The 12,756-nt window shown below is 44.0% G+C and overlaps 1 long non-coding RNA gene across 1 annotated transcript; it reads right to left on the reverse strand.

The window, feature by feature from the left end:
* Nucleotides 1-1,395: 1,395 nt before the first annotated feature.
* On the reverse strand, nucleotides 1,396-10,339 carry LOC129634003 (uncharacterized). Its single transcript, XR_008705361.1, has 4 exons — nucleotides 10,159-10,339; nucleotides 3,728-3,833; nucleotides 3,461-3,621; nucleotides 1,396-1,529 (listed from the first exon to the last, which is right to left on the reverse strand). It is a non-coding gene; the product is annotated as an uncharacterized LOC129634003 (long non-coding RNA).
* Nucleotides 10,340-12,756: the final 2,417 nt, after the last annotated feature.

Here is a 12,756-nt window from a genome sequence, read left to right on the forward strand (position 1 = left end):
TTTTAGGGCTACTTCATTTTATCATAAGCTGGGGAAAGACTGAGGGGTCCCAAGCAGCAGGATGCCTGGGGAACCCAGGTTGCTCTGTGCTGGGAATATCCTCGGAAGAGCAAATAACGATGAGACTCAATGACTGATGACTAACCTGATGCTACTCCCAAACTAAGGAACATTGAAATCAAAGAATGAGGACCTCTCTTCTGCCCCCAGACTCTAAGGTTTAACAGCAAAGAGAACCTCCTGTCAATCTCCCGCAGCTATGGTTAAACCCATTCAATACTCAGACCAAGAGTTGTTCAGCAAGAACCAGGTAGAACCTTCCTAGGCTAACGACACACAAACTTCAGGGTGGCTTTTGAAAGAGTCTCAGTTCCTAAATCCAAGTTCACCTACTTCACCGCCTCTCTCAATCCTTCAAACATGTTAGAAGCACTCCACCTCCTCCAAGTTGACCCACTGGTGCACAGCGCAGTTGGCAAAAAGAGAGAGCGAGAGAACAAGCCGCCCGCGTATCCCCAAGTGTCCCCAGCATGTCGGACAGTGGGAGAAACAGCAGCTGGCACCTTCCTTATTTGGCCTTGATTGGAGCATGTGCTGGTGTCCACCGCAGCCATGCCAAACCAGACCACAAGGACACAGGCTTGAATTCTGCAGCCTAAGTTCCCCGGGTTACTTTTATAGCTCTGCTATAGTAGTTACTTTTTTTTTTTAAGGTCAAGATTTACATGTTTATTTTGACTGGTGTTTCTTGGCCTAATCCAGATTAAGGGGAAAAAAAAGAATGAAAAACTGACACAAATAGATTAGTAGTTTGCAAGTGAAATCTACAGCTCATTTTGGGAACTCTCTCGTGAGAACTTTGCTTTATTTTATTGAAAAGAGCAAGGAAGAGGGACATTTCTGTTCAGCTTGGGGAGCTCAAAGAGCCAGTCCCAGAGAAGAACATCTGTTTGGCGAACACAAAGGAACATAACACCTGCAAACTGCCTGTGTTTACTCTGGGACTGGTTGTCCATTATCCTCTGAAAAAATGTTTCGGAGCTGGAAACGAGCTGTTTGTGCCAAGAAAGTCTGGGGTGATAACACAGCCTGTTTGCCTTGGAAATCTCCCGGTCCCAGCATGGGCGGGCCCTGCTGAGCCAAGAGAGCTCTGGAACATTTTTCTGCCTAGCGCCTCTTTGCTAAAACCCTTACAAGTTTGGAACTGGAGACCAGAGAAGGGGCTTTGGGGGCTGAGAGTGTGGAGGATGACTGCTGGGCTTCAGGATGTGGTTATGATATTATTTATTCCTCTGTGATGATTTTCTGGCAAGGCTTTGCCTGTCTTAGCCTCTGGACCAAGTTGCGCGTATCAAAAACAACACCAAAACAAACCATTTTAACACCCACACTTACAGGAAACTTTACCCCAGGGGCTCCAAGTGCTTTTCAAAGAACAAGAAGGCCTGCTGTGTGCAGCTCTGCCCTTGGCAGCTGTGGCTGTCAGCCCCGAGCACAATTTATTGTGTCTTCCTTGAAGCATTCTTGGTCTAGAAAGAAGAATCCCCAAAGAGACCTCACTCAAAGCAGTGGACGCCCTCAGAAGAAGACTTCCCACCAAAAGGCAAACCCCCCCACACTGCTGGGAGCCCCCAAACCCAACAGCATCCCCTGTCACTACTCTGAGTCAAACTTGCAGCTGGAATCTGATGAGGGTGGTAAATGTCATTGGCTTGGGGACAATTTGAAGCCTAGAATGAAGAGACGTAAGAAGTGTGTGGACAGTGATAAGAGAACAGACTCTATGATTTCAATACCTTTAGACCATGAAATTTTGGCATCTTATGTCCCTGGATATGTTCCAGAGTCTCCTGGTTTATAGTCTTTGAGAACTTGAATAGAATTTGCATCCTGCTGTTGTGTGAAAATTGTATAAATCTTAATTATGTTGAGTTGGTTCACAGTACTTTTCTGCTACTATAGGTCTATATAGGAAGATACAAGTGAAAGTCACTCAGTCATGTCCGCCTCTTTGCAAGTCCATGGACTACACAGTCCACGAAATTCTGCAGGCCAGAATACTGGAGTGGGTAGCCTTTCCCTTCTCCAGGGTATCTTCCCAACCCAGGGATCAAACCCAGGTCTCCCGCATTGCAGGCAGATTCTTTATCAGGTGAGCCACAAGGGAAGCCCATAGGTCTATATAGATCTACTATATCCTTCTACTTTTATGTCTATTTATTTGATTAATTTTTGAGAATCTGATATTGAAAATTCAACTAAAAATCTTAATTTATCTACCTAAAAAATATCTGTAATATATAGTTGAACTGTGTGTAACTTTGTTCAGAATTTTCCAAGTCTCCTATAAATGTGCTACCATACTTTCATAATTTAAAAACAAAATTAAAAAGAAAGAAAAAAAGAAGTGTGTGGGAAAACAGCAGAGCTTACATTTATATGAATTTCAACTTAAGGCCAGCCTATACAACTGGCCCTTTGCATGCCTTTCCTCATACAATTTGAGAAAACAATTCTATTCTTATTTCATAAGCCCGGAAAAGAAGGGTTAGGAAGTTTAAGCAGTTCTCCCAGAGTCATGTTATTCAGTTAGAAGCACTAGGGTTTCAACCCAGGCCTGTCTGGATTTTTTCCAATCTCAGGTGGCCTGCAAAAGGTTGACATGCATTGATATTCCTATTGCCTGCAATTTTATTCTGAAAAGACCCAGAGCATGCTGGGATGTTTGTCTGTTTTTAATGTCTCAACCTGGTCTCCATTCCTTCCCTCAAGCTTTCTTGTCTCAATCTGAGAACAGAAAGAAGGCAAAGGCATAATGGAAATCCAGGCTTGTTTCACACAAGAATTGTAGTACATAATTGCCTATATGCTTACTGTATTAGTTAAGGATGTTCTATTCAACCCTGTAAGAGAAAGAGACCAATAAGGATAGAGGAGATTGAGAGATGGAAGTGGCTGGTGAGACACGTTAAACAGATAAATGAGTAGAGCACATGAGTACTGGTGGTGGGGGGAGGGATGAAGTATTCAAAGTTACACTAAAGCATTAAGGTACTCACAATCCACCAGGCCTTAAGCTGGCCACTCACTGGGAACACCTATTCTGGCCCTATCAATTTTCTGCTTGCAGCACACAGATAAAAGCCAGCGGGCCAAGTGGCAAGGTGCATATGCGACCAGGCAAACTGGCCTGGGCGTCTCGTAAAAGCAAGTTTGGGTTTGCCTCACACACTGTTCCTGTGCTGCCCCCTTGCTCATTATGAGCTCTGGCCTAGCTCACAACCCAGCAGGGAAACAGAAACAGAGATTGAGAGGCACAGAGAGACAGTGAGCATTGCCTAACACAGGACTCAAGGGAGTGTGGCCCTGTCACCGTGTATGTACCCACCTTAAGTGTGTTAACCTTCCATCTCATTGCTTCTCGTTATGAGTTTACTAACCCAAGTGTTTATTAACTCACTGTGTTTATTGACTGCTGCAGTGACCGCTGTGGTAGGTGGTTTGGTGATACCCTTGGAGGGCACCATTGCATCAGGGTGAATCCCCACTTAACATATGACCTTCAAGAGTCAACTCGTCTTTAGTATTTTGTGGTTCTTAATCTTCAAAACATAGGAAACCCTGGTGGAATGAATAAATGGCAAAGAAAAGTAAGTAAACTAAGGAAGATTAATGTGATTTTTTTTAAAGATAATATTTATTAATTACTTCCTAAAAGTAAACATACCACTGGAATTTGTATTCAACTTCCCAGGTAGCTCAAATGGTAAAGAATCTCAAATGGTAATGCAATGCGGGAGACACATGTTTGATCCCTGGGTCCGGAAGATCCCCTGGAGAAGGAAAAGGCAATCCAGTCTTGTATTCTTACCTGGAGACTTCCATGCACAGAGAAGCCTGGTAGGCTAAGTCCATGGGGTGGCAAAGAGTTGGCCATGACTGAACAACTAACACACATTTAAAAACCCATTCCCTGTTCTTTAGACTCAGCCTGTCAGTAGGCTTTCTTACTGAAAGCCCTTACATCTGTGTGGAACCAGTGTGAGTGTTATGCTGACTTTGTAAGGTTCTCACAACATATGTGAGTCTTCCTATTTTACAAATGAGTAAACTGTGCTCAAGCAGGTAGAGAAAATTGCTTAAGGCTAGATTGCTACCAAAAAAAAAAGTCCAGACCTCGAATTCGAAGTAAATATTCTATTACACCATATGTACATTGAAATATATATAGATTCCCAACCACATGTGAATTGAAAGATAGATAAGGAAGAAAGAGAAATAAAGTGGATGTGATGAATGATTTAATATTTATATTTTACATATATGGTATATACAGTAGTTGTTCAGCCACTAAGTCGCATCTGACTCTTTGTGATCCCATGGACTGCAGCACACCGGGCTTCCCTGTCATTCACTATCTCCTGGAGCTTGCTCAAACTCATGTCCATTGAGTCCATGATGCCATCCAACTATCTTATCCTCTGTGGTCCCCTTCTCCTGCCTTCAGTCTTTCTCAGCATTAGAGCCCAAATAAGAATAAGCCAGGGAACAGGAGACGAACTGAACATCCAGCGTGCAGGTCACTGTGCGTGCATGTGATATTGTGATTTATAACAAGAAACATATATTTGATCTTCATCCCCATTTCGGTCACCAAGTTTCTAAAACCCTTGGAATCTGTGTTAATGAGGTCACTTTTGGAAAGTTCTTAGGTAGCCTAAGGATAGGAGCTGGTTGCCAAGGGAGACTCAGAGGATCGGAACTTTCAACCTCACCCTCCAATTTGGGGTAGGGGAGGAGCCAGCAGTTGAGTTCAATCTGGCCACTAAGATAATCAACATGATTCCTAATGAAGCTACGGTAAAACCCCAGAAGGACAAGCTTTGGAGAGTCTATCTTATGCATCTCATCTGGTTGTTACTGAATTATGTCCCTTTACAATAAACAGGTAATGTCAGAAGTAAGATCTCTCTCTAAGTGCTGTGACAAGCTCTGGAAAATTAATCAAACCCGAGGAAGATGTCATGAAAACACCCAATGTGTAGCTGGCTGGTTAGAAGTGCAGATGAAAATCTAGGCTTTCAATTGGCATCTGATGTGGGTAGAAGTCTTGTAGACCTGAACTCTTAACCAGTGGGAGCTGACACTGCTGCTAAGTCGCTTCAGTCGTGTCCAACTCTGTGTGACCCCATAGACGGCAGCCCACCAGGCTCCCCCGTTCCTGGGATTCTCCAGGCAAGAACACTGGAGTGGGTTGCCATTTCCTTCTCCAATGCATGAAAGTGAAAAGTGAAAGTGAAGTCGTTCAGTCGTGTCTGACTCTTCGAAACCCCATGGACTGCAGCCCATCGGGCTCCTCCGCCCATGAGGTTTTCCAGGCAAGAGTACTGGAGTAGGGTGCCATTGCCTTCTCCCGGGATTTGACACTATCTCTGGGTAAATAGTGTCAAAACTGAGTTGAATTGTAGGACACTGAGCTGATGTGGGAGAATTGCTTGGTGGTGTGGGGGACAAAACCAACAGACCTTGTCATGCATCGTCTCATTAAAGTTTGTCATCATGGATCCAAATGACAGATGAGAACACTGAGGCGCAGAGAGCTGAAGACCTCTGCCTGACATCCCATGAGTCACTAAGGGAGGCTGATGGGTAAGGAAGATAGTGGGAAAGCCTTTGGGGCAAGGATTCAATGGAAATTCCATGAAAGATGCACCAAGCTTTTGCATCAATTTTTATTTGAAAATAGGATTCTGTAACTTATAAGGACACAAGATACCCAAAATTGAGAGAATTAAAGCTGAACATACTAGCTTGAAAAATGCAACCCAAAGGTTAATGGGAACGTAAAGGACAATCAGAGATGAGAATGTCCAAAAGGTGCTTTCAAATGGTCTAAACTTGTAGCAAATTCAACCCCACTGCAGTTATCCCAAATTGTTTCACCCACAACAGCATGCAGTTGGTACCCAGAAATTCCCTCACACTGTAGTACCAACAGTGTGGGTATGAACTTCCTGGTGGGGTAGTTGGGGGAGGGGGGAGGCTTGGGGAAGAGATAAGAAGGTGGCAAGAAGAGAAAGTATAATTTAATTGGTCAAATCTGAGACCCTGGAGTGAGTTCTTTGAAGAAGATGCCAAACCAAAATCCTACTGCATTAGAACGATGGCCACCATATGCAAAATGGCCTTTGAATTGGGAGGGTCACACTTCCTCTTTTGCCTTCTCCAATGGGGAAACCATTCATACACATTCCCTGAGCCAGATGCAGAGTTCTCCACTGAAGCTGCTCCTGTAAGTTTTCAGTCAATGCCATTAGCATCCCATCTGCCACAGCTATGAAGCTCCCAGAAACTGTGCAATTAGAAAAATAATAATAATAAGGTTGAGTTTATGTTTGGCTGAACCCTGTGCTCACTGTGTGGCCTTGGGCCTGTCAGATGACCTGCTTGTATCCTGAGAAGTCAAACCAGCTGGGAAATTGAGTAAGAAACAGTGGCCTCCCTGGAAAACAGATGCTACAGCTGAGCTGAACATTTTTTTTTTTTTAGTAAATAAATTAGGGGCCAAGGAAAGGAGGGAGGGAGTGGTGAGTTGTTTTGAATATTCAGGAGTAGCTCCAAGCTGAGAACAAACTAGAACCTCTTTCCAGAATGATCACCAGGTCTCCTGTGGTCAATCTGGTTGCCAGCCTCAGCAAACACTATTGGACCACAGATGACCTCTCATTCAACAATTGAACCCTTGACATGAAGGTCCTTGGGGATCATATTTGTTAAAATATCACCTCACTGAAACTATCCAGGTGGCTAGCAAAGATCACAAGCCCCCTTCACCCTGGCATGCCCTGTTTGGCTCCGGTGTTTATTTTGGCCAGCACCTTCCTTGGTGCGTGCGTGCTAAGTCACTTCAGTTCAGTTCAGTTCAGTTCAGTTGCTCAGTCGTGTCCAACTCTTTGCGACCCCATGAATCGCAGCACGCCAGGCCTCCCTGTCCATCACCAACTCCCGGAGTTCACTGAGCCTCACGTCCATCGAGTCAGTGATGCCATCCAGCCATCTCATCCTCTGTCGTCCCCTTCTCCTCCTGCCCCCAATCCCTCCCAGCATCAGAGTCTTTTCCAATGAGTCAACTCTTCGCATGAGGTGGCCAAAGTACTGGAGTTTCAGCTTTAGCATCATTCCTTCCAAAGAAATCCCAGGGCTGATCTCCTTCACAATGGACTGGTTGGATCTCTTTGCAGTCCAAGGGACTCTCAAGAGTCTTCTCCAACACCACAGTTCAAAAGCATCAATTCTTCAGCACTCAGCCTTCTTCACAGTCCAAGTCTCACATCCATACATGACCACAGGAAAAACCATAACCTTGACTAGACAGACCTTTGTTGGCAAAGTAATGTCTCTGCTTTTGAATATGCTATCTAGGTTGGTCATAATTTTCCTTCCAAGGAGTTGTCAAGTTGCTTCAGTCGTATCCAACTCTTTGAAACACTATGGACTGTAGCCCACCAGATTCCTCTGTCCATGAGGATTCTCCAGGCAAGAATACTGGAGTGGGTTGTCATGCCCTCCTCCAGGGGATCTTCCTGATCCAGGGATCAAACCCAGGTCTCCTGGATTACAGGTGGATTCTTTACCATTAGTGCCACCTGAGAAGCCCAAGGGATGCCCCTAGTATACTTATTAAACAATTAGTCTTGTCAGTCTTTAAGGAAGTGGAGTATATCCTGTCAGATATTCTCTGTAGATATGATGAGATTACAAGACAAAGGCTCAGGACGTCATAGTAATAGCTTCAGATAGCTCACACCCTGATTACTGGGACCAGGCTGAACTCTTTTTTCCTTGTTCCTGCCTTCCTGCCTCCAGGCTCACCACACTCCAGCCCACCTCCAAGCTCCTATCTGCAGGATCTTTCTAAAATACAAGCGTGGGGAATTCCTTGGCGGTCCAGAAGCTAGGACACCAGGCTTTCACTGAGGAGGGCCTGAGTTCAATCCCTAGTTGGGGAACTAAGATCCTGCAAGCGGCCAAAAAGTAAAAAAGTAAGGTGCGACCAAAAAGTAAAGTCTTTTAAAAAATTAAAATGTCTTCTTTTTAGATTGACCCTTGATCATTATGTAGTGTTCTCCTTGTCTCTTGTGACAATCTTTAAAGTCTATTTTGTCTGATATGAGTCTTACTGTACCATTTGTCCTTGGATTTCCATTTGAATGAAATCTCTTTTTCCATTCCCTCACTTTCAGTCTGTATTCACTTTGCTGTAGTAGAAAATAACAAAGCATTTAAAAGCAACTATACTCCAATAAGGAGAAGGCAATGGCACCCCACTCCAGTACTTTTGCCTGGAAAATCCCATGGATGGAGAAGTCTGGAGGGCTGCAGTCCATGGGGTTGCTAAGAGTCAGACACGACTGAGCGACTTCCCTTTCACTTTTCACTTTCATGCATTGGAGAAGGAAATGGCAACCCACTCCAGTGTTCTTGCCTGGAGAATCCCAGGGACGGCAGAGCCTGGTGGGCTGCCGTCTCTGGGGTCGCATAGAGTCGGACACGACTGAAGCGACTTCGCAGCATATTCCAATAAAATTTTTTTAATTAAATTTAAAATAAATAAATTAAAGTACACAAATTAAATAAAGATAATGAAATACAAACTGGACCTTATGGTTTCCCCCATTGCCCGGCACAATTAACTCCAGCTCAACCATGTTAGGCTCTTCTTGATCTGTGCCCAGTCCACCTTTCCTGCCCTCCCCCCACTCCCATCATACCTTACCACACTCCCCCCCCCTTGCCGTTTGCTGAATACACCATACTCTCCATGTCTTCCAACATTTTCTCTTGCCTGCCTGAAACTCTTTTCTCAACTGGCCGACAACTATTGGCTTACCCTTGGGGCTCCAACACCCTCTGTTCTCTGAATCCTTCCCTGTTGATTGCTCTCCATCCCACACAGGTCCCTCTCGCATCTTAAGAGAACCACTGTGATACTGGGCTACCCTGTATGATGACCACTTGGACGTTTCTCTTCCATTCTGAATGGTTGTGGCCTCAGGACAAAATAGAGCCTTGTTTATCTCCATGCCTAGCCAAGGGCTGGCCATATGTACTGGTGTTCTGCAGCTATCAAATAAAAAATAAAATCAAGGTGCTTTGTTTTGTTTTTTACCCCTCCTCAGATTTATCAGTTCCCTGGTTTCCTTCACCAATAAAGGTGTTAATATATTAACATTATGTTAGTATATCAAATAAGTAATGAAAATCTGATCGAATACTGAAAAATAGCTCTTCTTTTGGAGGTTCCATCTAGTGCAAAAGTCTGTAATTCTCTAAATCCCAGACAGAAAAAAGTTAAGATTGGGAGTGTTAAAAGATAAGCCAGGGTGTATTAAAATGTTTGAGTTTATTTGAGCAAAAAATGGATTTCAATCAGACAACAACAAACTGGAAGTGGTTAAGAGCAGTCCTGGGACCCAAGCTAGAGAAAAAAACTTAAAGAAACTACAGGAAACAAAGAAAGGAAATAATTTGAGTGGCTATAGCTTTAAGCCTAGCTGGCTGTTGGTGCTTAGTGTTTGATCTTATAAACTTGAGGTATTTACAGGCTTAGATAGGCTGCCTGAGTTTCCCAGGCTGTGCTAGTGGTAAAAACAAAAAACAAACAAACAAACAAAAAACCTGCCTGCCAATGCAGGAAATGTAACAGGTTCAATCCCCGGGTGGAGAAGCTTCCCTGGAGGCAGGCGTGGAAACCCACCCCAGAACAGCCCCTCTGGGCTCTCACAGAGCGTGAGGTAATGCTGAGCCATCAACTTGTCTTGAATGTTACAAGTATCTACAAGATTCTCACAGACTCCCATCTTCATGCCTCCGAGTATACATATTGCAACACATTTTTGAGGGCTGGCTTTTGTTTCAAGACAAATAGATGCTGAGGGGGAAAATACTTTCAAAAATTATTTTCCTTCAAGGTGGGTGGCAAGAAGCATCGAGAAACAAATGCGTGAACTTGCCTTTTGAACTGAAATATGCCAAAGAAATACTTGCTTTTCCACCAGTCTTGGGGCTCACTCATTACCTTCTCAAGGTCAGGGAAGAATCAGCGATAGAAACACAGACACTGCTATTCAAAGCCCATGGTTTTCTTTTAGAACTTACCTTTGGCAGGAAACCAGGCAAGTTTCTGACTGTGGGAAGCTGACAGAGGCAGCGTGTGGACTTAGAGGAGCGCTAGCTGATCCATAGACTTAGGCTGGGGACCTTTGTCTTGTCAGCCTGCCAAACCTCCCCATTCTTGGCCCTCACTGTCTCCTCCCCAACCTACTGCCATTCAAATTACTAAACCATTGTCTTTTCCTGCCTCTGCAAATCTGAGCTTTTGCCCTGTGAGGCTCAGGTCTAAGCTTGCTTCTTAAACAATGGATCCAAGTGCCATGTGGGCAGGGACTGTGTACTTTTTAGTCAACCATGCATTGCTTGGACCCAGCACCCAGCCAGCACCTGGGGCAGAGCCGGCACTCAAGAAATGTTTGTTGAAAAATAAAAGCCAGGTTCTACGGTCTTCTTTGTGATTCCTGATCCTGTCTCTTCTTTGTGATTCCTGATCCATTCACTACAGTTTCAAGCCAAGAAAAGATAGCCCAACACCCCAAGTGTGTATTCTTCAAATACCTTTGCAATTGATGCTTTCCAATTGACTGTGAAAAAGAATAAACTCCCATGACCAGGAAGACAGAAAGAGAGAACTTGCTTACCTGGCCCCAGGCTCAGTAAACCCACCAGTACAGATGAAATTGCTCATAAAGGCCCATCCCAGGGAGCCTGGTAGAGGAGGAAATTACTGTTAACTTAGTCATCCTTTTTTATTCAAGGTGGTGATTTTGCTGAGGCTGGTTTTGACCCACTGATCTTCCCTATAGAGCTTACCTCTTACTTTGAAAACAATTGTGTTTTCAATCTTCTTTTACTTATTCACCTGCTTCTTCTTAGAATTTTTAATTTTCAGATTCTTTTCCTATCTAACACATCATTGTAAATCAAGTATACTCCAATATAAAATGAAGATTAAATTAAAAAATAAAGACCTTAGCTTATACCAAAGTTTTCAATATCTGCAAGTCTTCTTTAGGGCATGTAATTAAAATACTTCAAAGGTCTTTGTATTCATTTTCTCAGGCCGCTGTAACAAAATATCAAGAGCTTGGTAGCTTAAACAGCAAAAATAGATTCATTCCCTCATAGTTCAGGAGGCTGGAAGTCTGCTTTCAAGGTGTCAGTAGGGTTGGTTCCTCCTGAGCCCTCTCTCCCTGGTATGTAGACTTCTCCCTGTGTCTTCACGTTGCCTTCTGTCTATACCTGTCTGCCTCTGGGTCCAAATTTCCCCATTTCATAAAGACATCAGTCACACTGCCTTAGGGCCTGCTATTGCTGCTGCTAAGCCGCTTCAGTTGTGTCCGACTCTGTGAGACCTCATAGATGGCAGCCCACCAGGCTCCCCCGTCCCTGGGATTCTCCAGGCAAGAACACTGGAGTGGGTTGCCATTTCCTTCTCCAATGCAGGAAAGTGAAAAGTGAAAGTGAAGTCTCTCAGTCGTGTCCGACTTTCTGCGACCCCATGGACTGCAGCCCACCAGGCTCCTCCGTTCATGGGATTTTCCAGGCAAGAGTACTGGAGTGGGGTGCCATTGTCTTCTCCATTCAGAGGTACTAAGGGTGATAATTCCAATATATTTTTGGGGAGGAGACACATTCAACCTGTAACAGTCTCTCTGTATTATTTGAAACACCTGTGCTGAGAGTTAGCTGCACAATATAAAGAAACATTTTCCCCTCATAGAGCTGAATGTTAACTCATAGAGATCACCAACTCTTTTAACTTCAACTCCCAAACAAATATAATGACTAAAGAAACAAAGACTATATCCCCAAATGTCTAACCACCCTCTGAAGCAACCCAATCTTGCCTGCTGAACTTGCCCACTTCTATATATCAATAACCTTTTCTACTGGCTTCTACATTATTGGACCTGATATCTCTGAGTCAGGCCTGTGAATTTAAAGTAAACCAGTGGCCTTGACCAGGACTTCCCTGGTGGCTCAGACAGTAAAGCGTCTGTCTACAATGTGGGAGACCCGGGTTTGATCCCTGGGTTGGGAAGATCCTCTGGAGAAGGAAATGACAATCCACTCCAGGACTATTGCCTGGAAAATCCCATGGACAGAGGAGCCTGGTAGGCTACAGTCCATGTGGTTGCAAAGAGTTGGACACAACTGAGCGACTTCACTTTCACTTTCAGTGGCCTTGAGTCTAGGTAAATCCAACCAAAGAGAAGCAAATTAGATTGCAACACCACCCTGCTAGCCAGTTCAAGCTATTGTAAAAGGCCAATAAGATGTGTCTTTCAGTGCGTACCAGCGGTCCTCTTAATGGCAGCGTCTAACTCTATCTTAAGTAGGATAAACAAAAGCTTCTCTGAATTCCTGGGAAAATGGAACCAACGCCTTCCTCTTAGACTTGGAAAACTAAAGAAAACATTTTCCTAGGTTCCAAAGACGTTACAAATCCCTTGTTTTCTGTTATTCTCCTTCCACAAGATTTTTTTTTTTAGTATAATTGCTTTACAATGTTGTATTAGTTTCTGCTGTCCAACAAAGTGGATCAGCCATATGTATACATATATTGCCTCCTTCTCGGACCTTCTTTCTACTCCCACCCCTCTAGGTCGTCACAGAGCAGCAGGCGGAACTCCCTGTGCT

This window comes from Bubalus kerabau, chromosome 19 (genome assembly GCF_029407905.1).
Source record: "Bubalus kerabau isolate K-KA32 ecotype Philippines breed swamp buffalo chromosome 19, PCC_UOA_SB_1v2, whole genome shotgun sequence".
Classification (NCBI taxonomy): domain Eukaryota; kingdom Metazoa; phylum Chordata; class Mammalia; order Artiodactyla; family Bovidae; genus Bubalus; species Bubalus kerabau.